Source organism: Contarinia nasturtii, unplaced genomic scaffold, assembly GCF_009176525.2.
Source record: "Contarinia nasturtii isolate CC-2019 unplaced genomic scaffold, AAFC_CNas_1.1 Cnas_scaffold_129, whole genome shotgun sequence".
NCBI lineage: Eukaryota > Metazoa > Arthropoda > Insecta > Diptera > Cecidomyiidae > Contarinia > Contarinia nasturtii.
Genome location: NW_022197486.1, coordinates 358,761 through 383,265, shown reverse-complemented (window position 1 = coordinate 383,265; position 24,505 = coordinate 358,761). Strand labels below are relative to the sequence as shown.

General features: G+C 34.1%; 2 protein-coding genes across 2 annotated transcripts in view; one reads left to right on the top strand and one right to left on the bottom strand.

Annotated features, from left to right (window-relative positions):
• The window catches only part of LOC116346874, a 145,163-nt gene that overhangs the window by 63,259 nt on the left and 57,399 nt on the right, over positions 1–24,505 (top strand). The window lies entirely within an intron of this gene.
• LOC116346880 overlaps positions 13,717–24,505 on the bottom strand; it is a 52,069-nt gene continuing 41,280 nt past the window's right edge. Inside the window, exon 4 of the transcript XR_004201641.1 lies at positions 13,717–13,734. The gene's annotated coding sequence lies outside the window, so the exon portion shown is untranslated. The remainder of the gene's footprint in view (positions 13,735–24,505) is intronic.

Below are 24,505 nucleotides of genomic sequence, written 5' to 3'. Positions count from 1 at the left end.
CAATTCACATATAAAACTTCCAAATACTTTCGTATGTGGAAATATAGCACACCAACAATAAGTATATGAAGCAATGTTTTGAATTCAACAACACAAACTGCAAATGTAAGGCGCCAATAAATTAGACATAACGAACGAACGAACTAACAAAAAATGATAAGATAGGGTAAACACAAGAATCTCTTCGCGACATTGCGACATTACAGTAACAATACAGAAAAGTTAATAGCGAGAGAGGAAAACACACACACAGAAAAAGAGAGAGAGAGAGAGAGAGAGAGAGAGAGAGAGAGAGAGAGAGGTAGCGACTGAGTAAAATTCAAATTGTGAAAAGCAATCATAAAGCAGAGCGAGAGCAAAAGAAAGAAATGCTAAACACTTACTTACGTGTTCGCATTTTCATTCCCATTCTCATTCGCGTGTGTTGTGTGCTTATTTTCTGCAATGCTTGTCAGTTATATAAATTATAATATTATTATGCTGTATGAATGGGATCCATTTCGTTGTATCCGTGGATGCTTCAGTTTTACAACTTGGTACAACGACAATCGCAATGGTACAAGGGTTACTCAATCTAGTGGCTCGATAATAATAATCTCATCGTTGGATGGTTTTGTCTTGCTTGGTGAAAATGAACAACAAAAGACGTACAAAAAATAAATAAATAAATATAATATGTATAAGAGGGAGAGAACTGAATGCGATGGACAAATCCCAAAAGGGGCAGTGCATTCATGATGGAGTGAAAATAAAGCGGTGACGCTTTATACACATTGAGAAAACATAGCCGCGCGCAAAATATAGAAACAAATGAAAATTAACCATTATCTCTTGGGTCTGGTAGAAATTTCATCGCAAGCGAATATTCATAGCCGACGAAATTTCCGTGAGGATCCGTTTTCTCATGCGAAACTAACAAAATACCAAATATTAAACGTGTGACAACGCGTGCGACTTGTGTAATGCAAAATATAATAGTCGATGTACAAAATGTAGGGAATATCCACCTGGACGACGAACAATGTTCACTCACGTCTACAATGATCACGAAAAACAACAAAAAAAGACGACACAAAGCGAGGGAGACAGATAGAGAAAGTCTGCATCAAATGCTGGAAAATGGCTGCTTGTTACATATGTGCACACCAAATATTATTGTTTCTGGACACAAACAACACAGCGCTAGCCAGTTTTTCATTCTCGCTAAGTTTAAACAATTTTCAAATAATTTGATTGAAACAAAATATTTCACTTCAATGCATTCTGAGCGACAATTTTTCGAAACGTGATTTCTCTCTTTTTCTCGATGCCATTTTTATGTTGGCGGCTTTTGCTATGCACACAAATATAACTGAAGAAAACAAGCACCTAGTTTCTAGTTTTCTATTAACATTTCCATCACGTTTTGTACTCGTTAAGTCATAAATTTAATTATGCTAAATAGAATGCCATGATTCGTTTTTTTTGTTTTTTCTTTTTCTACTTTTCTCCTTCTGCATGCACGTAATTAAACGAGATAACATTTCGCCAAATTATAATATTATTTTGCAATTGTTTGGGTCTTTGAAAGGGATGTAAATGATGTTGATTTTCACTTAAAACTGTTTACAGTTTTCCCACAAAACATTCTAGCACCATTTGGCTACATATTTTCCATTGAGATATGTGCGTGGACCAATGTATCGATTTGGTTTGGATTCATCTGTTTATTACACTATATAGATGTAGACATATATAGTACGTGTCTTTGGTGTTGTAAAACAATGGAAATCCTGAAATTTTGGATGCTGCTGTTGATGCTACATCTGTTAAATTCCAATACTTAAAAAGTACAATCTCGGGCAATTGAAGACGATGAGCCAAAGAAAAAGAAAAAAAGAATCCGACTAATTACATTTTCCGAGTTAACAAATGGAAGCACAACATTAAATTTATCGCATCAGACAAAAATAAAGATCAGATGGCAATTCATTTCCCGTCAATTCCAATGGCATTGGTATGAGTATGAGAGGCGAAGTATGGATGTGATGAAGACAGGCGAGAAAGTCGCATTTAATTAAATTGCAGTCGAATATAAATCGGTGCGAGATAAATAAAAGGGCAATTGTCAAATACGACTGCTCTTGACAGCGATAACGACCCTAATAAAATACCAGAAAGGACACATTTAATTGACACTAAAGCAATCGGTGTGATTGTCACCCAGCGTCTATGCATATGCAAAAATACATCGGAATTAGCTCGAATATTCAATTTTCCCATAAATAATTTTAAGCTATTTGTGCTATAACTAGCTACTTCCTTTCAAATTGAATTGAAAACGAGAAAAAAATGGCAAGAATTGAAAGAATTTTTTTTAGACGCGTATCGATTGAATTCAATTCGTTTCGGTTATTTTTTTTGTGGTGACGGTGATGCTATTCTTGCACAAATCTCGAATAATAGAATTGAATGAATACAATCCGGTGGTATCGCTCATTTTGCTATCTTATGCAAAGCGAATTTGCAAAAGACGACTAAGCTAAAGTTATAAAGAAAACTGAAAGAGAAATAAAAAACAGAAGAGAGAAGAAGAAGAAGAAAAAAAACCTGAAGACAAAATCGATTTTCGCATTGGATTGAATTTCATCATATTTTTCAGTTTACATTTTTCGTTCGTTTCGTCGTCAATACCTCAACCATTGCTCGGATTGTTAGTTACAACTTATTCTTATTCAATCCATTTGGTAAGAATGTCTAGCGATCAAATATATCACATTCAGAGCGAATAAATGATATGACATGATTTTTTGTCCGTTCGTTTTTATTTTTTCTTTATATTTTGCCGTCGCTTTATCTATCCATCTATCTGTCTCTATCTCTGTTCGTTCGTTCCCAAGTTGTTTGGTCCAATACTTATGCCACCATACGCTATTTATGTGTGTGTTTTTTTAAGTTTACACACATTGAAAAGGGACAGTGACTCTCATGGACTCGCATAAACATACATATACACAAAACAATCGCATTCGTTGAAATTTCTTCAAAATATTATGGGGTTTTGCGTATAAATATCTGTATAAATAAGAGAAAGAATTGTCAAAATATGAAACTCAGCCATCGACTGCAGCACTAGCAGTTGCAAAGCAAACGGCATATTCAACCCATCCAACCGTACAATATATTTAGAATCGTTTGCATTAGTATGTGAAAAAGAGCTTACAACCGAAAATTCAGTGGTAAAAAAATTTCTGGCAACCAAGAACATAATTCAATGGAATGGATAAAAATAATGTTCGTTCTCATAAACGAACGACATCAACAGCAATTGGATGCTCCTCTGTGTCGTTCACTCCAATGCAGTACCACAAATGACAAAAACACACTCACATTTTTGCGAATTCATACAGAATTTGAGCGAGGGATCAAGAAGCGAGAGGCACAACGAAAGAAATAAATGCGAGGGAGCAAATGAAAGACGACAAAAAAATCCGACAAAATTTGAATTTTATGTACTTTTTATGAATGGTAGTATGATGCATTGTGTATCAAGCCACTGAGCTTCAACGCCCTGTGTGGGTCCAACGTAAAAAAGTTGATTTTACTTATACACGAAAAAAACCACGAAAAACGAGGAAAAAATAAAAGAAAAATACACTACACACATCGCATTTTACTAGAAAAACCCTAAACGAACGAACATCGCAACGGTGTTCCCCGCATTATTTTCATTTGGGTCCAATTTTGAGACACTCACACACATACAAACTTATACAAAGCGAGATACAGTGGTTCTTCTTTTTACTTTCCCTTGCTCCTCTTCAAATGATTTTCCAAAAGGAAAAAGCGACAGAAGGTAATGAAAACACACGAAGTAATTATCTTTTATCAAATGCTATTTTCTGGATGAAATTCCGGTATACGTTCAAAATACGAACAGATTTAAGCAAGTAGCAGGACAACAACAACGACTAACATCGAACGCATTCACCACCGCTGAATGGAACACCACAACAAACCAAAATGCACTTGAATATCAACGTTTTAAGTCAATTAGATTATTTTCACTAGTTAAAGCTCTTGTACATCAATTAAATAGTCATGAAATTTGTTTTCGCAAGCTTTCACAGTGCTGAACCCGAGTGCAATGAAACGAAACAAGATTCAACTCAATATATACATGTACTCTATACGTAGATTGACACAAAAAAAAAACCATCGACTATTTTTATCTATATAATATGCATTTAGAATATAGAGTTGGAATATATTGGCTGTGCTGTTGGCTTGTACAACGGCCTTTTATATGAACATTTTCAGCAACAGCAATATATCATAAGATGAACAAATGCCTCAACCAGTTTGTAATTTGATTGTATTTTCGGGGGGAGGGGGAGTGGTGGTGAAACTTGTGTGCATATTTAAACTATGTTGATTGAATGCATCCAAAGTGCTCGTGTTGATAACTGTCGAATCACAGCGTTATGATGTCTTTTCAATGCATTTGAATGTTCATTCGCAAGTTTTTGATGAGAAAACGATTGAATCTTAAACATTGAGTAACAAGAAAGTTCATTTTGAGTATTTGCCCATTGCTCCGCTTTTCAACGAATAGTGGTAACGGCAGCGACAAGATGGAAGAAGAAAAGTTAATTCATGATGAACACACACAAATCTATTGTTCGGTAAAATGAGAACGACTCTTTGTGATTTTGACATGACGCTTTCGGGAGGGACGGTCTATGGACATTAAAGAGAAATAAATTAAAAAAAAGCAAAGCCAAAGTTCCTTCATAAAAAAGGTCAATAACGAAATAGGGTTAATTTTCGCATTTTTAATGAATACATCCACTGCGAAAGTCGATAAACAAACGGAAAGAGAAGTAATTTTCTGCTTCGAGGCTTGACCACCGATATTATCATCGAAATTCGATTAGAGGGTGCGGCTCCTTTCTTTTTTTTCGTTGTTGTTGCCGTTGTTGTTGCCAAATTACAATTAGTATATATTCTTTTCAGTTCCTCACATTATAATGTGTAAATATAGAAGATTTTTGCTGTTTTTGTGGAAATTCTATATGCATATAGTATCAACATCAAAAAAGAATGTTGTAATTTTTTGCAGTTACTGTTTTCGTACATTTCAACTGCAACCTGTGCAATCAAACTAACACTATTCAGAATCACAACAATCAAGCGAATGAAATGGAATGTCTTAATGAAATACGATATCAAGAAATCTAATTTGCGCACACTGGAATGTAATTACATGATCTAAGAAGTGAAGCAATGTATTACAATTTTCAGTTTTTTTTAAAGAACTAACAAAAGCTTACAAAGTAGAAAAAATGACAAAAACGAGTCGGAACGCTTATGCTAGATGCATGGGTAACAACGACTAGACATGAGAAAAAAAATGGAATATTTTCATGAAATTGAAATTGTGAGTAACATACGCGGATGAAGTCGTTTCTTTAAAAGAGTTATGAGCGCAGTTTTGTCCGTATCTGATTTCAAATTGGGCATCATTTATTTGTGCCACATTTCTCTGGAAACCATGTGAATCATATTTTTTTTATTTGTGTGCGTATTCATTTCGCCCTGTTCCCATAATTTTGTGTCCCTTTTTATCTTGCATTATTCTCTTTTCTCACATAAAACACTTTGGCCTAGAACATTTGCTCCATCTGCTATTTATCTTTCATTTTCGCTTTACAAACGCGCATTTTTCCTTCTTTTTTCATATCATCTGTTTGTTTGTTAACAACAGTAATTGTTAATTTATAACTGACGGTCTTTTTTCACTCTTTCGGCTTTGGTGCTTTCATTTTTGTACTGCATCTCGTTTTGCCGCTCATATTTGCATAGTTGGAAGCGCGCCTTTAGCTAAAGTGATTTAAACAAAACGTACCACGTGCTCAAGCCAGATGGGCTGAATAACTTACAAAAGCACAGATTATCATTTGTTATAGCAAATGAAGAAGAAAAAAAAAGACTGCGGATGAAACGAGATAGAAGAGGGAAAAAGGAAAGGGAAAGAGAGTATATTCGCAGTTGCAAAAATTTTCTCGCGGCACAATGTGTGAATGTCATCAGCACTGTGCTTGGTCACTTGGAAGAGATACGAATGGTGATAGAGTATGTTTCAATGCGACTATCGTTAAATTATTTGGTATCAGCATAGCATAAACAGTCGTTTCATTGCGCCTTACTTCCTCTATCATTTTCCACATTTTCCACTTTACCCTAGTCTGAATAATTTCAAAATTATCTGAATTTCCCCCAAAAATTCGGTATTCGATTCAATTATGCAGCATAGAGAATATAATCTTTTACGTTTCGTGATCTCTTATTTTACATTCGCTCTAAGTATTTTGATTAATTTAAAGCACGTCTTCATTATTCATTTTCTTGTGTGCAAATGTTTTCAAACAGAAATGACATTGTGCTGAGTCATCTTGTGTGAATGTAACGGGAGATGATTGCTGATGTATACCCATTCGATGATCGCTGATGATTTTCAATGAAACTTTGTAATCAACTCAATTGTTAGTTAAGGGTGGATCCTTAGACAAATGCAACAAAGTGTTTTTGCATCATAAAAGAAAACGTTTCATGCCAAGTGGTTCGATTCTTTATGATTCATTGAGATAGAAGCGTTCCTGTGAATTTCTATATCTATATGTATAACCATATATTCCTGCTATATTTAAAAAAATATCTATATGTTATATATTTAAAATTGAACAATATTTTTGTTGGCCAGAATTGGATTCGAATCGATTTCGATTCATTCATTTATTTTGTAAAAAAAATAAAATGGAAAAATACTGTGAAAGCACACACAAATACAGAGAGCATTCACCCGCTCTTTGTATTCAATCGACAATAGAAACTTCATAAAAATGAGCGTCATAAATTTGCATCATTTAATTTTCTCGGGCGTATTCTACATATATACGACTTTATGTGTGTATGTGCAGTTGTGCACATTTTTTTCTGTTGATTTTGTTTTAAAAGCAGTCATAAAATGCGGTGCATGAACATGACACTGAGTTATTGCATCGCGAATAAAGTTTAAGTTGTAAATTTACTTTGAAATCAATTCGTTCCCCTCGTTGAAAAATTTCATGAAATAAAAATAAAACACAAAAAAATATCACCAAAATTTGATGACTATAATTATACAATTAAAGCATAAAATGTCAAGTGTTCTTTAAAAATTTGATTGTGATTTTTGTCATATGCTCTCTGTCTATGGACTCAATTTAATTAAAACAAAACAGAAAATGCAGAACATTCTCGCTTTTGTTCGTTTTCATACATGCTTGCGTTTGGTTTCAATGGAAATTGAAGCAATTTAAAAAAAAATCATTATACAGATAGCATCAATGAAGCGCGAATGGATCACTCCTCCTTAGTCAAACCGTGTGTTCTCTTTCATATTTTTTTCTCCTCACATTTCTAGAATTGTTTACGGAATGGCCGAGAGATTCAATTACTATTTAAAAAGACTATACATTTGAGCCGTTGGTTTGACTCATTTTCGAGTTATTGGCTCTGATTCAAGATCAGAAAACGAGAACGCATGCAAATGAAATGGAACAATTCAAAAATTTAAACACATTCATCATGGCAAACGAATTGAAACTACGTTCACCACACATAATGACATAATTTAAAAACTTCCGACAGCAATGTTGGTGGCGGCAGCAATTCTACAAAAAGTTTCTTGCTTTTTGCAATTAGCAATAAAAATCGAATTTATAGTTTCTGAATTTGTGTTCGTTTTTTTTTTCTATAGATTTTTTTTCATCTTTTTGTTCGCAATAGAGTGTGGAAGGCTTCATTGTTTTACTGCACTTTGCTTGTTGTTAACAACTACACGTTTTTTTACATTAACTTTAGAATTTTATTGGTTGATTCTTTTTGCATTACTGATCAAAGTTTCATTAAACGTTTACAATTTGCTTATATTTTCATCAAATCAAGTAATTATAATAAGATGGTTTTTGTATTTCTCTCGATCCACACAGTGAGCGCATTGTATAGAAGTACATATAATTTTGGATGATTGTTTACGTACACTAGCGCCATAATCGATTCGCCGTTCAACAAGTACAACTAAGCAGTTAGATATGAAAACACATTCACGCACAACGTTAAATCGTAACATACTTTGTAAGACAAGAGCAATAGCTGGTGTTGAAACTCTGTTTTAAAACGTCACCGTCTATTATTGTTTGTGGCGTTACTGTACGAAGACATTCGTCAGTAGACTCACCGTGTTACTCGATCAGTGTTGAAAATATGAACAGTTTCATTGTTTAAATAAAACACATATAGAATTTGTGACTGGTTAAAATTACCAATGTTTTGCTATTGTGTTTTATTACAAATTAGCTTTTACTTTTTCGCACACACCTAGTGTGTAAGGTAAAGTATTGGAATCGGTCGAAAAATTAACACCCCAAAAAACATGTTTTCTGGGTGTTTTAGGAGCCAGAGAACACGAATCTAGCGTTTTTCCGATGTCCGAATGTATGTGCGTGGTACCCTGTACGCTGTACGCAAAAATTTGTTAACACGATAACTTTCAACCAAAATAAGTATTCAATACACTGCCAGTTTTTGGCCGTAGAGCTTAATGTGAAACGAGGAACCGTACTACTAAGAAAAACAAACTACTCGACATTCATATTTTGAATTTTTTGCCACAATTTTTTTAAAATAAATTACACCTTGAAAATTCATTTTGCCAATATTTTCACTAATTTGTCCTCAAACGGCCACCTGGGAAAGGTAGATTGATGCTAGTGATATGTCATGATACTATTGATAGTACGATATGAATAGCAATTTTTCTCTTCAACTAAATCTAAAATCATAGAACTAGGTTGCTTGCAATAAGATTCGGAAGCCGATTTTTCTCACAATTTTTCATATTTCGGCCAAACGGCCAGCGTAAAACGCCATCAAACCTGCCGGAAACTCCATAATTTATATACCATTCGAAAGGTAATTTTATAAGGAATCTAAAACAATTTGGTGCCTCGGGTGTCTCCAACTTTTTTTCAACAAGTTTCATGTAGATCCAAAGTAATCAAATTAACACCAGAGTAAAACTCATTTATTCCATCGTTTATCCACCCAATAAAGTTGCAGAGAAATATGATTCCACCCGAATCCATCCGTTATCCACTCAATAAATGGTGAGTGGAATCGAAATATTTTTCAAAGTGGAATCCAAAAAATTGGGTCCATGAATGAAAAAATTAAATGGGGAGCACTTATGGGGAAAATAAAAAATACGTCTGGAGGGTTTTTCATGCCCTATCGAATGCCGAAAACCCGAACTCTCTATCTTTTCTGGTTTTCTCTAAAATCACTGAACAAACATATATATATATCTTACTATTCCATAGCTTAATGTATAAAACTACGTTTCACATTAAGCAGAATCTGACTTCACATGACGATTGGGGGTGCCGAGGAATAGAAACCATTAGATTTTGAGCGAATTTGGTTGATAGAGTGACGTGTCATGTCTCGTGTGATGCCCATGCCAATTTTTCTTCCAAAAGTGATAATTAATGTATTCTTAAACACTCAAAAGTATGTATTGGGGGGGTTTTTTGGTACGGGAAAACCGAATATATAACTAGTTTTGCGATACAATTATTTTTCGACACACTTTTCATACAAAAATTTCAAAAAATTTGGATTTTTGTATGGAAACCATGTCTGTATGATATCTTAATGACCTGGAACTTTGCACAGGTTATTTTTATCACACAAAAATAACATTTTGAGAGCTTGAGAAAATTTCAATGCATATCATGGGTACCTCCCGAACAAAATTTTGGATTTTTTTCTCAAAAACGAAAATTTTGTGTGGGAAGTATCCCTAATATGCATTGAAATTTCTTCAAACTTTCGAGCGATTAATTGGAGCGATGTTTTGTTTCTTTTTTGTATGTTATGAGTACATAGTTGGGAGTCTGGTCATGTGTTATCTGTGGTGGGATTTTAGATTTTTTATTTTATAAAAAAAATTTGGTTCAGTTATTCCTCAGTGAAATTGAATGTAAAAAGAGTATTTGCCTTCCACCGATGAGTATAGAATGGATATTGCGTCTTATATCAAATAGCATCATACCTGTGTGGCGCACGCATCTCATGTTGTTTATTGCACATTAGAAATTTGATTCCGTTAGATTTGTCAACACAATCGATAAACAAAATATGCGATGGTGTTGCTGTCAATACAATCCAGAGTTTCATTCAGCGCTGCTGCCATGCTTAGCATAAAAACGTATGATAGCTGAGAAAGCGTCGTCCGTCGCATGCGAATGTACGTAGCAGCTTATACATCACAGCGAACAAGAATGCATGCATTATTATTAGATTATGGTTGCCTATAATCCAGAAATATGTTTTGCCACATTCAATAATAATTAGCGATTGCTGGAGAGCGTACTCAGTATTAAACAAATTCAATTACACTCATTTGACCGTTGATCACAGCAAAACATTCAAATATCCGAAAACAGGCGCATGCACGAACACGATTGAAGGATTATGGAGACACGCAAAATACTGGATTCCCCATTTCCGTCGACAAAATAAATTCAATTTCACTGAGGAATAACTGAACCAAATTTTTTTTTATAAAATAAAAAATCTAAAATCGCACCACAGATAACACATGACCAGACTCCCAACTACTCATAACATACAAAAAAGAAACAAAACATCGCTCCAATTAATGTGTCCCTAAACTAAAGTAATGCCCAGAATGTTGGCTCTTTGTTGAAAAAATAAGCTGTGCAAGGTTTCACGTCACGATATCATACAGGCATTGATTCCATACAAAAATTTCCATTTTTAGTAATATTTGTATGAGAAGTGCGTCGAAAATTACAGTAAAAGATATGTAGTAAATGAATGTTGCGGATCACAGTGCGGAAAAGTTCATCTTACGGGGCCGGTATTCTAGAACAATCCACAAAAATCGTTCGGAATCATTTGTTTATATAAACAACTCAGCTCAGTGAAAACAATAAAAGTTATTGTTATAATTATATTAACACTCACATTACTACAATCACTATAACAACCACTTCTATTGTTTTCAGTCCGATTCAGCGCCTGACCGTAGCTAATATTTTGAGTGTGTAACAATTATTTTAATATTTTCAATGTTTGGCTACAAATGTAGAGCTCTATTAAAGTTATATTTTGGTACTTTTGGTGTCCATATTTGACGCCAAACGTTGAAAAGACAAAAAAATATTAGTTTCAAATGAAAAGTCCGCTCAATATATTGTCGGAATAATTCCACTGTTGAAAAAGGTGTCGGAATAATTCCGAACAAAATAAGTGGAATATTGTTTATTTTTTTTTGTCTTATGAATAACGACTATTATTCTCGTTATGTGCTACAATATTATTCAAAAGAATATTCATTCATAGAAATATGTTTTTCGGAATAATTCCAAACAAATTGATCGGAAAGTGGCATTAGAATACCGGCCCGGATGTAAGATATTTTATGTATCAATATATTGTCACTGCCCACAGATATTAACTATGTTTTTGTTGGCATATCACGCATAATGAAAATGCTCGCACAATCTATATAAATCACGTTACAAGTGTATAGAAGAGAAGAAACTGATCAGAAATCAATTTGAATATTGGAAAAACTTCGTATATTTCATTGGTATGGAGAAATTGAACTATGTTTAAGTTCAAACTGAAAAGTTTATCTTTAAAATGAAATTTTAACTGTAGATAATTTATGAAAATAAAAATAAAACGAATTCAATCCCATCCATCAATCGAACAATGAGTTTCGACAGACATATATGCAATATATTCACGAATTGCATGTGATACAAAACTGGTTATATCGTTCAATGGTGACCAAATCGAATGTTAGACGATGGATTGAATTGGTTTTGGTTAAATTATCTACATACAATTCCATTTTCTGAATTTAACCAAAATAAACCGATCACTAACATAAGTTATATTCGAATGTCCGAGAATGAAAGAGAGACTTCTATTCACAATTTATTGAAATGTAACACCGCCAAGTGCTGACTGTGGTGTTACATTTCAATAAGTTGTGAATAGAAGTCTCTCTTTCATTCTCGGGCAATCATTTGTGTATTACATTTTACACTTTAAATATATTCATACATTGAATCATGGCCAATTCAAAATGCGTGAATATATTTTTATCATTCTATTCACAAATGGTAAATAAATTTTATTTATTTGGTGAGCCGATGCCTCTATGCAATTGCTCATTGTGCATTGATCTAATTAAATCACTTTTTCGAAATATAGTTGATTTTTAAATGAATTTGCATTTATTTATAAATACTGCGTTTATTGAAATTCGAATACGAATATATCTGTCATGCGATCCGTATACAATCCGCGTCACGTACACACGTATCAGAAATATATTCACAAACGGAGCATATCTATGTATATATGTATGGTGGCTTGTGATCATATATATTATAAAATGTACACACAAAGTTTTGCAATATACATGCTGGTGATTGCAGATACTGATATATGAACACGCAATACAACACATAGTAGAACAAAATATACTAGATAGAAAATTCAAATGAAAAGCGAAAGAAAAATACATCATACATACATACAAATACCAAACAAATTGGTTGATGTGAGAAGGAGAGAGCGTGAGAGATAGAAGATGAAAAAAAAGAAGTGCCAACAACGATAAATATACCGCTTTCATTTTCATCGTGTTTTAATTTAATTTGTTTTATGAGCATAGTGCCTTCGCAATAGCCATATTTCGTAGCTCAATCATAGTACATTTCAAATTTCATTCTCTTTAAACTGAATCACACCCCTCCGTTACCGTCGCTTATTTATGCGTACATTTATATTTCACCATTTTTCATTTGTTCGGTAAAAAATAGCATTTGGCTCTCTTTTTTTAACACATTTTTCCTGCAAAAAATGTCTAAATCAATGTGATAAACAGTATTCGAGTTGGAGTGCTATTATATTGGTTACTCTTATTTGTTTCAATCACATTCAGCATTGTTTTTCATCATGTGCGTCACATAGTTTTTTTCTTTTTCTCCAACGTATGCTTTTATCGTTGTTGTTGTCGTTGAATTCAAAGTACTTTTGTGGCTTTTAAATGAAAATTCTTCATTTGTGTTTTAATCGTTTTTGAATGCTGTTCGATTCGACGAGCATAGAAGATACTAGATCAATGTGCACTTAAAATCGGGCCAAAGCAAATACACAAAGAGATGTGAAAATGGTGATGACATTGCCAACATAATGCATTAACCAGACCTGCACTCTATTCTTGAGCCATCGAGATTTGATTGCTTGTTTAAGCAGTTGAATGCATATATACATAGAGAGAATGTACACACATGAAACATGAATTGAATTGAAACGATTCGGTCAATTGACCACTTTTTTGTGTTATTATTGTTAGCGTGGCTGGCTGTCGTAATACTCATTCACTTTGATTATTTTACCCGAGAGTTTCCCACATTTATTTCTGTTGTATGCGGTAAATGTTTCGACAATTGCTTCACCGAAAGTGATAACAAACGATTGGCGACTCGAGTGGAATTCATATGCGTGTGTATCATATCTATATCGATGTCTATATGTTGGCTCGAGCTTTTTCAAAATCAACTATCTACTAGTATCTATGTACTACAATTAGGGTGTTTCCCATATCTGTAAATAGAAAAATGATATTTATTAATTCAAAGTAGGCAAAATTCTATGGTAGTTAATGGCATTTATACAATGAAGCGATTGATGCTAGCACTTCCCGAAGCGAAAACAATTTTCACGTCTGAATGTATAAATGCAGTCGAATAGTGAAAAATACTCACAGAAGAACAGAGCCTTGGTAGTACTTCCTCGAAATGCTGAGACAAAACAGTCAGTCTCAGCTAGTATAACAAAATTACAATATTAATTTTTAATTAATTTTCGAGTTAAAATGGTGATTGGTTATGCTTAAGGCTGCTGATTATTTTGAACTTCTTGTTGTCCACTGCAATTTTACCGGGATATCCAGTCCAAACAGGTCACAATGTCCTATAAAAAAATACAAATGTCATTTAACACAGACATAACACATCTACAGGGTGGCGCATATAATGGGGCCACTCTTAGGGGGTAGAAAATTTCTATCTGAGCAGAATTTTACTTTTCCGCACACACCTAGTGTGTAAGGTGAAGTATTGGAATCGGTCGAAAAATTAACACCCATTGAAAATATGTTTTTATTAGATTTACAAATACTACTCAATTTTCTGTATCACCTGGTGAAATCAAAAATCGTCTTAATCACGATCTGGATTTTTTTCACTTTTAGAGTTCTCTATGCCGGAGCTCCGAGAGTTTCATATAAACTTCTTATTTAACACATAACGGAGTGAGAAATTGGCATTTCGGGCAACCAATAGAAGTTCGAAATTAGTGAGCAACAGTGAAACATTTCATAACAAACTGCATCATAACTTATGTTGCAGTTTGTTTCTAATTATTTTATTGTTGTTCTCTAATTCTCAACTCTTAAATGTTGACATTTGATTTAGATTCCAGATTTTTTCTCAACTTTTCTGAAGGTATCTTTGTTTCTCAACGGTTCATATGGACATTTAGGTTATTTTTTTGGCTCCAAATGTCATAAATTATGGCTCATAATGGGAAGGGCCAATTTTCAGTGGTGTGTGAATCACACACAGTGTGATATACACTTTTTTATCTTTGACTTGGGGCATAAATCGATGAATTTCTCAAAAGAAACTATGGAGTCTTTTTTCGAGAAAATATCCGTTATGTGTCCGGCCAGACGGTTAAATAGGATTTTGGCCGATTTGGCCACCCCCACATGAAATTTTTAAGTCGCAATTGGCACCATTCGATAGCTTACTTTAAGACATTTCCAACGAATATGCATATGCCCTTGGTATGTCAAGTATGGACACTCGCCCAAATGTCGGACTATTTGTTTGAATTTTCAACTTCAATTTAATATTTAACATTTTTGATTTCATGAAAAAATATCACTTTATACACAATTCGATGCAGAATTTAATTGTGCTTCATTTCACGTTTCTCAAAAGATAGTAATTTCCAAAAATGTATTATTTTTTTCCATTTTTTCGTCATAACATCGAAAATTCCAAATGTCGGATATTCGTCGTCCTAATCTCGACATATTTCATGCATTTTCACTACGAAACTTGTAAACTTTAAGTTTTGACAGCCCATGAACGCACTATTTACATTGAGGTAAACAATACAAAATATTGGAGTTAAAATTATTAGATTGATATATTTTTGCTCCATATTTTATTATACTTATTTTTCTATAGTAAAGTGGCAAAAATATTTAAAAATATTACGTTATTTCACTGATCTAGAATATTTTTGGTTTGAATTTCACAATGATCCAAATACGACTTTAACTGTCACATCTGTCAAATCCAAAGTGTTTCACTTGAAACTTGTGTCGGCAATTGGACGATTTATTCCGGAATAATATTACAGTGGAAAATGAAAAATAAATATAATTGTTTTTCTTTATATTTTCAAAATTTCTGTTCAATAATCAAATTAAACTATCTACAATTCGCCGATATAATTTTTTTTCCAAACTAGTTATTTTTTCATATAAAAAAACGCATTTTACCGGCTTGTCTCAAAATGACATAGTTTAACTTTTGACGTGAAAAAGTGATAAAAATGCCGAATTTTTTTTGAACGTAATTTGTGAAAGCAATAATAGATTTTTGATTAAAATTTGGATTATAATAAAGAGATTTGATATTGATCTTTCATAATTTACTTTTAAAAATGCAATTCAAATGAATTTTCAATTTTTAATTTCAATTCACCTCTCGGTATTCCGACATTTGGTCGTGTGTCGACATTTGACAATCTACTGTATAGGTGCCACAGCGATTGTTTGAAAAAATTGCCATTTTTGGCTATTTTTGCACTATCCAAGGCCATATCTTGAAAACAAGAATTTTCTGGGATATAAGCTATGCGGTGTTTTTTAGCTTAGACTTGGGCCTAAAATCGGTGAAATTTTCAATTTTAATGGCCGTTATGTGTCCGGCCGAACGGTTACTTTTTGGTTTTTTACCTATTTGGCCACTCCAATTTGAAATGTTTGGACCGCAAATGGCACCATTCGATAGCTCACTTCAAGACCTTTCCAACGAGGTGCATATGTCCGGGGTGTGTCAAGTGGATGTGCCTCGGTGACTGTAGGTACAAAAGTCAAAAAGTGACTTTTGGAGGCCGGCCACTTTGTGTACTTTAATCACAAAAAGTTTCAAAGAGGTACGCTAAAGAAGTGCACAGACACACAAACAGACATTTTGATATTTCATATAGATTTCATATAAAAAATTTAAAATGCGAAATTTTTCGAAAGGATTGATCGATTTTGACGTTTGAGGTATCGTTGGAAAGGTATTGATCTCTAGAACCAGAATATCGATGTTTCAGAATTAACGAATTCATTTAGTGCCATCTATGGTCGTAAAACTGAATTTTGACCCTGTTTTTCAAACGACCATACTTTGAAGACAGGTGGACCGATTTTCAAACTTTGACATTTTTTCTTGATCTACACAGAAACAAATAACCGAGTACGCTTACTCGCACTTGCGGTGTTAGCAGAGAGTCTACCCTTCAAAATGAGTTACGCACTCTATTCTACTCTATTTCATCCAAGTGAACACACATGGGGCGAATCACGCTAGTGAATACTAGAAAAACTAGTAAATCTAGTGCGAAGAACGACATCACAAACGAAGCCAACTTCACACCAAAGGCCATATAATTTATATGAAAAACTACTGAGAGACAATTTCACGCACTAGAATTTTCTAGTTTTCTAGTGAAATTTTATCAAAAACTAGACGCACTAGAATTTCGTGATTGACCCCATGTGAACACATCATAGTGAAAGAAGAAATACATGTGAAGTCATAGCCGTATGCGTTCAACGTACATATGACTACACATGTATTTCTTCTTTCATTACGATGCGTTCACTTGGATGAAATTAACACAAAAAATAGAGTAAAATAGAATGCGTAACTCATTTTGAAGGGTAGACCCTCTGCTAATACCGCAAGTGTGAGTAAGCGTACTCGGATATTTGTTTCTGTGTATGGCCCAAGGGCTTTCCAACCATACATCAAACGCGGCAAAAGGCCTTCCAGGTTAGAATTTGGAAATTACGTGTATATATAGTGAGTTCGACTTTTCAACACACTAATGTGCTTTCGTCACTCGCGCGAACTGCCATCCGCTGTGATTTTTTGATCCGGTGAAGTTTTGTAAAATTTGGGGCAACCCCACCCCCCTGAAGAAATATTCAAAATTCTGCTCAGATAGAAATTTTCTATTTTTTACCCCCAACATACCCCCCAAAGATATTATATGCGCCACCCTTTATAATATGCAAATATCCATTTCTTATATACATACCTTTGATGAGAATGCATTTGGCGGCCACGATGTCACGATCCCAAGTTGTCTGATGTACAATCATTGGTTGATGCTCATCATCGATTTCCGTCACATATTCATCATCGACTGCATACGGTTGTTGAGCGACCTCTCCATCGATTTCCGCTGCATTTTCATCATCAACTGCAAGTGGTTGTTGATCAACATTGACGTCAGCATATTCCAATACACCACTCACTGCTATTACTTGCCATTTTTTGGATACACGGCCACCTTAGACAGTAAACGATCAGCTATAATGTCGAAATCATGCTCAGTCATTCCACCTCGTGCCAGAAAAAGCGTCAAACTCTCTCCAATATAAACTTTGTTATTCTTTAAACGCCGTTTGCTGAGCTGTGCTACAATTTTAGATGATAAAAAGTTAGCCATGATTGAATTTGGCACCGGTGCACAATTTTTACAAACTTTGAAACGGTTGCTTCTGGTGCTTGGATCGAATCGTCCGCCACATTTTGCGCATGTCTGCGATGTAAAATACTCATCGACTTTGTGCACGACACAATTGCCACGTTTTCGAAAACCTTTCAAAAGTTTGCGTGTACCGGGACAGCGAACATGCTTCTTAATGCGTATTGACGAATTTGGTGACATGTTGGCGTTACCCAAATGAGTCAAAGCTGCTTGATGATTAACCAAAGTGTCGCAAAGTTTATCAATAGTACGATTCGACTCAACATACTTGTCAAACTTCAAGCGCGCATATTTTGGTGTAGTGTACACGTACATTCCTTTTGTGAGCATTTTTATCCGATGGTGAAGGTAATCAGTCCAAAGTGATGGCATTCGCCGGTACAGCTGTCGATTGTTTCGATCATTTTGCTCGTTCAAAGTGAACTGCTTCGTCCATCGCTTAGCCTTTTTGTCGCGCATTTTATATTTTGTGAGCCAATGGTTATTTTTACTAGATGTTTTCATGTTGACCTGAAATTAAAATAAAAAAAAAATCAATTGAAAATTTTGTTTGTTTGCTTCATTCACGTAACATATAACTCTCGATTTTTTAACAATGCAAAAGAAAAATTGAATACTTACTTCTTACTTATAACACTGATGGTTCTTCGAACTGTCGCGTTCCATGTCTTCATACCCGGATCGATTCCCAGTTCATAAACAAACGTTCCATCTAAGTATAGCTTTCTCACAATGTCATCGTCCCGTAACCGTTGAAGATGTTGTTTTGAAAATTTATACAATACCGATACTGATTCACCGTTGCTGACAATAGTATAATGAAACTCTTTGTTTTTCTTCAATATTCGATTAATTTTGTCAAAATCGAATATTTGTTTCCAGATGTGTTCTTTGTTTTCGCGAATGAAGTTTTCGGTAGCTTGTTTACCTTCGATTTTTGGAAGTAGCTTCTCTTCTGCCAACATTCTGTACAAAACATCATTGCACATGAACACTGCCTTTCGCTGATAATCTGGCAATGGAAAAACAGACAGATTTTTGATCTTCGGTATTGTGACGTTGTTGTCTTGCGCCCAATTGTGAAACTCATCGATTTCGCTTTGCATGACAAGCCACATTGCAGTTGCTTTGAACCAGTATTTTCCTTTTGAGAACTGCTTGATGTTGTCATAATTCGCTAGGCCACCAACATCTTCCACAATTTCACGAACCATGTCAAGCCGTAACTTTTTTTTGTATCGTTTTAGAGGTGCATTCTGATGTGTGTAGAAAGGAATCGCAACAATAAGTTATCAAAACAATCAAATAGAGTCTATATATGAATCGTTGCGGCGAAACAGTAGCTCTTATTTTTCTCCAAATAATACTGCAACATGAAGTTTTTTCACACGGTTTATTTGTTGTAATACAACAAATAAACTATTCATAAAAAACTTTATGTTGCAGTATTATTTGGAGAAAAATAAGAGCTACTCTTTCGCCGCAACGATTCATATGTGCAAGCGACAAAGAAAAAAAACTGTAATCAACTACTTTTTCAGATATGTTACATTTTCATGCGTTTCATATTTCTTTTTCCCTTCTTTCTTTTTGGGGAATGCCACTATCAATCGCTTCGTTATACAATATGAATACCATTAAATATATATAGAATTCTGTGTTCTTTGAATTCAAAAGTACCATTTTCTCATTTAGAGATTTGAGAAACACCCTAGTACATTTATATGTGCGCGATCATTAGTGAAATTCTTATATTTGTTTGGGATTGACTTTGATAAAATTGATTTTATTTGTTTTTATATGTCATTTCGTAGCCAAAATGTTTGGTGTGATGTATCAATGAATGGGGGTGTCTATAATGAATTTGCAAAAGTGCTCAAAATTGGTATACCATAATAGCATCATAAATGCTACGATAAATGGTCGATATTTTACCAAATAACTAGAGGGTGGAAGATATAAAGTCGCATTCATAAATATGTACAGTAAAGCCTCTCAACAGCGGAAACTTTATTCAAACAAATAAAAAAATAATTGAAAAGCACAAAGCATGGCAGTAGTGACAGTTGGGCAACGCTTCATTGAATAATGGCACAAATTTGTACCAGCAAACTCATGGAATGTGTAAACGCAATTTGGCGAAAGATTGTTGTGCTCTGAGATTCCGTTATCGTGAGATTTTACTATATATCACACGACGAGACCAACACACACACACACATACACACACAATTGTGCACATACTACCCATGCTCACGTGGTCATCAATTTCCGGATTGTGCATCAAATCAAATGAATGTGCGCAAGAGTAGAACGCTCACAATTGGTGTGTAACGAAATATCTGCATTGTAATAAATTGTTGGAAACTAGTCTTTGCAATAATTATTATGGGACAATGAACAGTATTAATTTATTGGTTTTGATGGTCAACTCAATTGGCCAAATAAAAACTCACACCACCACTCGCGCCCAACTTGTGATCCATTCAAACTTGTGCATTTCTGTTGATTGGTGTTTGTTCCAAAATAATCGGTTTTGGTGTGCGATACAGTTTTTCCGTAATCCCTTCATTGTTTATCCACCTTTTTTTACGAATTAGTTAGCTTCTTATTCGTTAGCTTCGTGAGCAACATCTTTTTAAAACGATTCTAAGACACAGTGACCAGATTTATTGTGGCTTTCTATCTATTTTCTAAAAGTAAAAACGAGACAAGGATGATTAAAACTAAAAGTAGCACATCGGTTAGAGCACACTTAATTTGAAAAGAATGGAGCCATCGTAAATTGAATGTCCAATGTCCATATTAGGTGTATACGAAGTGGCTTCATGCAAGCCCACAGTATTTCATTTCGATTTGCTGAGACACAAAACGACGCCTGATATCGTCACAGCCATGACACAGTGTACAAATCCATAAATAATGCATTTTGTAGCATAAACCAACCTGATATCCGCTTTCATCAACGTAAAATATGCATTCACAGCACCTGGTGAATTGACCAAGGAAAATTCAACTAATTCGGTTAGCTAATTCAACACGTTTTATTAAAACACTAACCAGCGACTGGAATAATGAAATGAACCAACTCAACAATGACAATCTAAGATGAAACGAAAAACCACTTTGTGATGTAATTACAACCGGCAAACAGCGATGTCCTTTTTAGTGTTCATTAACTTTTGTTTCGTTTTGTCTATTCATTAAAGTTCGGTCGGGTGAATAAACTTGGCAATAATTTTATTGCGGCTTTTTTCACTCCATCTCACGCTTTGTCGTCTTAGTTTTAACGTACCTTTAGTGCGATTGCATACTGAAGATTTCGTTTCATTAGTACTTTGTTATTTTTCTAAACATTCTTCTGTTTATTGTTCCCAGCCCCTTTTTTTTGGCTTTTTGCCCGGATGTGGAATCTTCCAAAGATACCAATGGTGAGATGACCGATTCGCCGACTGGGAAAGCTCCTACGTACTAAACCACACCCTTGCACACTTTTCTACCACTCTCCCCGCGGAGCTGCCGTTGGGTATTACACCGCGGAGCTGGTTAGCATTTTATGCTTGTCTCTCCGTTGTTTCTCTTCTTTGTTTTTCCGCTACGCGGAGCTCATTTTGTACATTTGTGACAAAATTTTGGGTGTTTTGCCACCCTTCGTCCGTTTCGAGCATATAACTTACAAATTTTATCCTTTCTTTTTACTTTTCCGCGCACATCGAGTGTGCCCACCACCAAGAGTCCCTGTATATTAATATAGGCGAAAAAAAGTCGCACAATAATGCGCCATCTGTTGACGTGGTTATCAATGTATGTAATTACAAAGACGGAATTTTTGGATGGTGTCTTGACTAAATTTTGATATCGGTTGTTTTCAACCACAATTCGCACACGTCGCCAGATGGCGTTTTTACAATCTGACATCTCTCTGTCATGATGGTTGGAGTGTGTAAGGTAAAGTATTGTAATCGAAAGTCGTCGCAATGCTTACGAATCAATCGAACTAAACCAATAAAAATATTGTCAAAATGGCGGATGGTGTTGTGGCAATTAAACTGGTCCAGTTCACATTTTATTTTACTACTCTCGTGTCTTTCGAATTTTAAGTTTTTTAGTTAAGTTAAATTAAAAAAAATGGGAATCCAAACTCAAAAAAGTATTTTTTTTTTTTTTTTTTTTTTTTTTTTTGAAAAAAGTCGTTAATCGCATTTTACACAGATTACCAATCCAATCGTTTCATCTATTTTGTCAATTTGATACTTCGTGTAAAACATTTGTCACTTTTGTGTAACCTCGATAGAGGTTTTTTATTTGTAATGGTATATACAGTTAAACCTACAGCTAGTTAATAAATTGATTTTAATAATTTTATTATTAAATAATATTATTATTCATCTTAATTGATTAATAGAAGAAAATTAAATAATTTTTTTAAGATGTTGTGTTCTGTGTATGTACAATGTACATGTATCTCCACTTGAACTTATGTATCAGTAAAGTATTCTTTTTGCATCATTATTGTTTAAAATTTACCAGTGCATAGAGTTTTTTTACATTGAATAGCCCTATGCTACTAGCAGATTTACAGATCACGGGAAAAAACATTAAACGCATCTAGATAATGTAATGATTTTCCCAAACAAAAAAAGAACGTAGCAAAGAATATTGTGTAGAATGGAAAAAATTGCACACAACAAAAAACCACAAAGTAACTCTATACAGATTCAATATATTAAAGGAAGAACGAAATGAGCTTATTTAAGCAGCTCCACATCTAAGATTATGACCAGCAAAACGCCATATTTGAAAGTATTTGGCACTAGCAAAATGAAAATTATCAAATTTGAAATGTATCGTTGTAGTTTTCAAAACTAAATAGTTCGTATTGGATGATTGTAAGGCAAGTAGCTTATCAGATTTCGTTTTCCGCGAAGCGTCCATTATCTATTCAATATACCACATGCCACATGATGAAAATAGCTGAATAGCAATGGGATGAGAAAAACGATTCAAATTAGACAGAGGGTACCACAGGCATAACATAGAACTATCACAGTGTGGTCGATGAATTGAAAGAGAAAGTAACAATGAGAAAGAGAGAGAGAGAGAAGGAGGAGAAGGGAGAGGGAGATTGAAACACATAACAAAAGAAAAACGTATATTGAACAAACTAGTAAGGATGTATGCACAGCACTTCACATCATGACAAAAGAAAAAAAATTAGCTGTCTATTCTGATTTTGCGCTTTATTTTCTTTGGATGATTTTTTTTAACGCCAATTCGCCACAGTTCAAGGTATACTTCATACAAGCCATATTCTGTTTGTTTATTAAAAAAACACAACAAATGCTTTGATTTGAAATTTCTTACTTTTAATTTCACGTTAGTGGTGGAAATGCTGTGGAAGCTAAATGAAATCGTTGCTGTCAAATGTGAACGGACTGATTTCGACAAACAAGTTTAAGGGTCGTCTTTCCTTTTTTTATTTCAAACGCGTTGCCTTCACTTGAACGTGTAAATACTTTGCAAAATGAAGTAGCATAGCGGAAATTCGAATAAAATCTCTGCTTACGCTCTATATAGAGTATATTAGCATTGCAATGTACTAATGTGACAATGGCAATGTTTGGCTAAACAAAGTGCGAAAAATAGCGATTTTTGTTCATTTGAACGATTTTGGCATGATCCATGGCCGAAAAAGCGATTGATTTGCATTCAAAGTGTTTTGTATTGTCACATATTCCCACATTCGAATTTGAGTGACGTAAAGTCTCTGGAGAAATCATGTGACTGAACTATATTGATTCATGTCGTATTCATAAAGATTTGTCCATCTGCTTTTATATCGCTTTGCTCGTGTGTTGATGATTATGAGATGTATTTGTACTGATGAAAAAACGAAAGAAAGAATGACTAATGATAGAAGGAATGAAAGTTTTCGATGTTTGAGAGGAAAGGCAACGATGCAAACGAAACGTATTTTGTGCTGCCTATTGAAAATGTGTTGATTTTGAAAATACAAGCATATGGAATTTTAATATTTTGATCTTTAAATGATGTGTGACACCTTTATATTGAGTATGCTAAAAGTATTTTGAATAAATATCAAAATACTTTTAGCATACTCAATATAAAGGTGTCACACATCATTTAAAGATCAAAATATATAAGAGTTTGCGTTTAATTGTTCTATTCTTCAAATAATAATAATAATAATAATAATAATATTTATTCACCGCCAAAACTGGCTGAATCTTTTGAGTTTGTACATAATTTTTATACATTTGTTTGGTGGGAAAAAGGTATGAATCAATGATACACATTTGACGGCCTAAGAAGAAAACAATAACATACAGAATATTCTGCAAAAAGTAAAGGTCAAACATATATCGCAATACCACTGTAAATTCTTTATTGAATCTAGATAATTTATAATCGATTTCTTGTAATTACCATTTTCCATAATTAAACAATTGATATGAAATTGTTTACCGCAAAATCCATAGCAATTTATCACATCTTTGTTGGAATT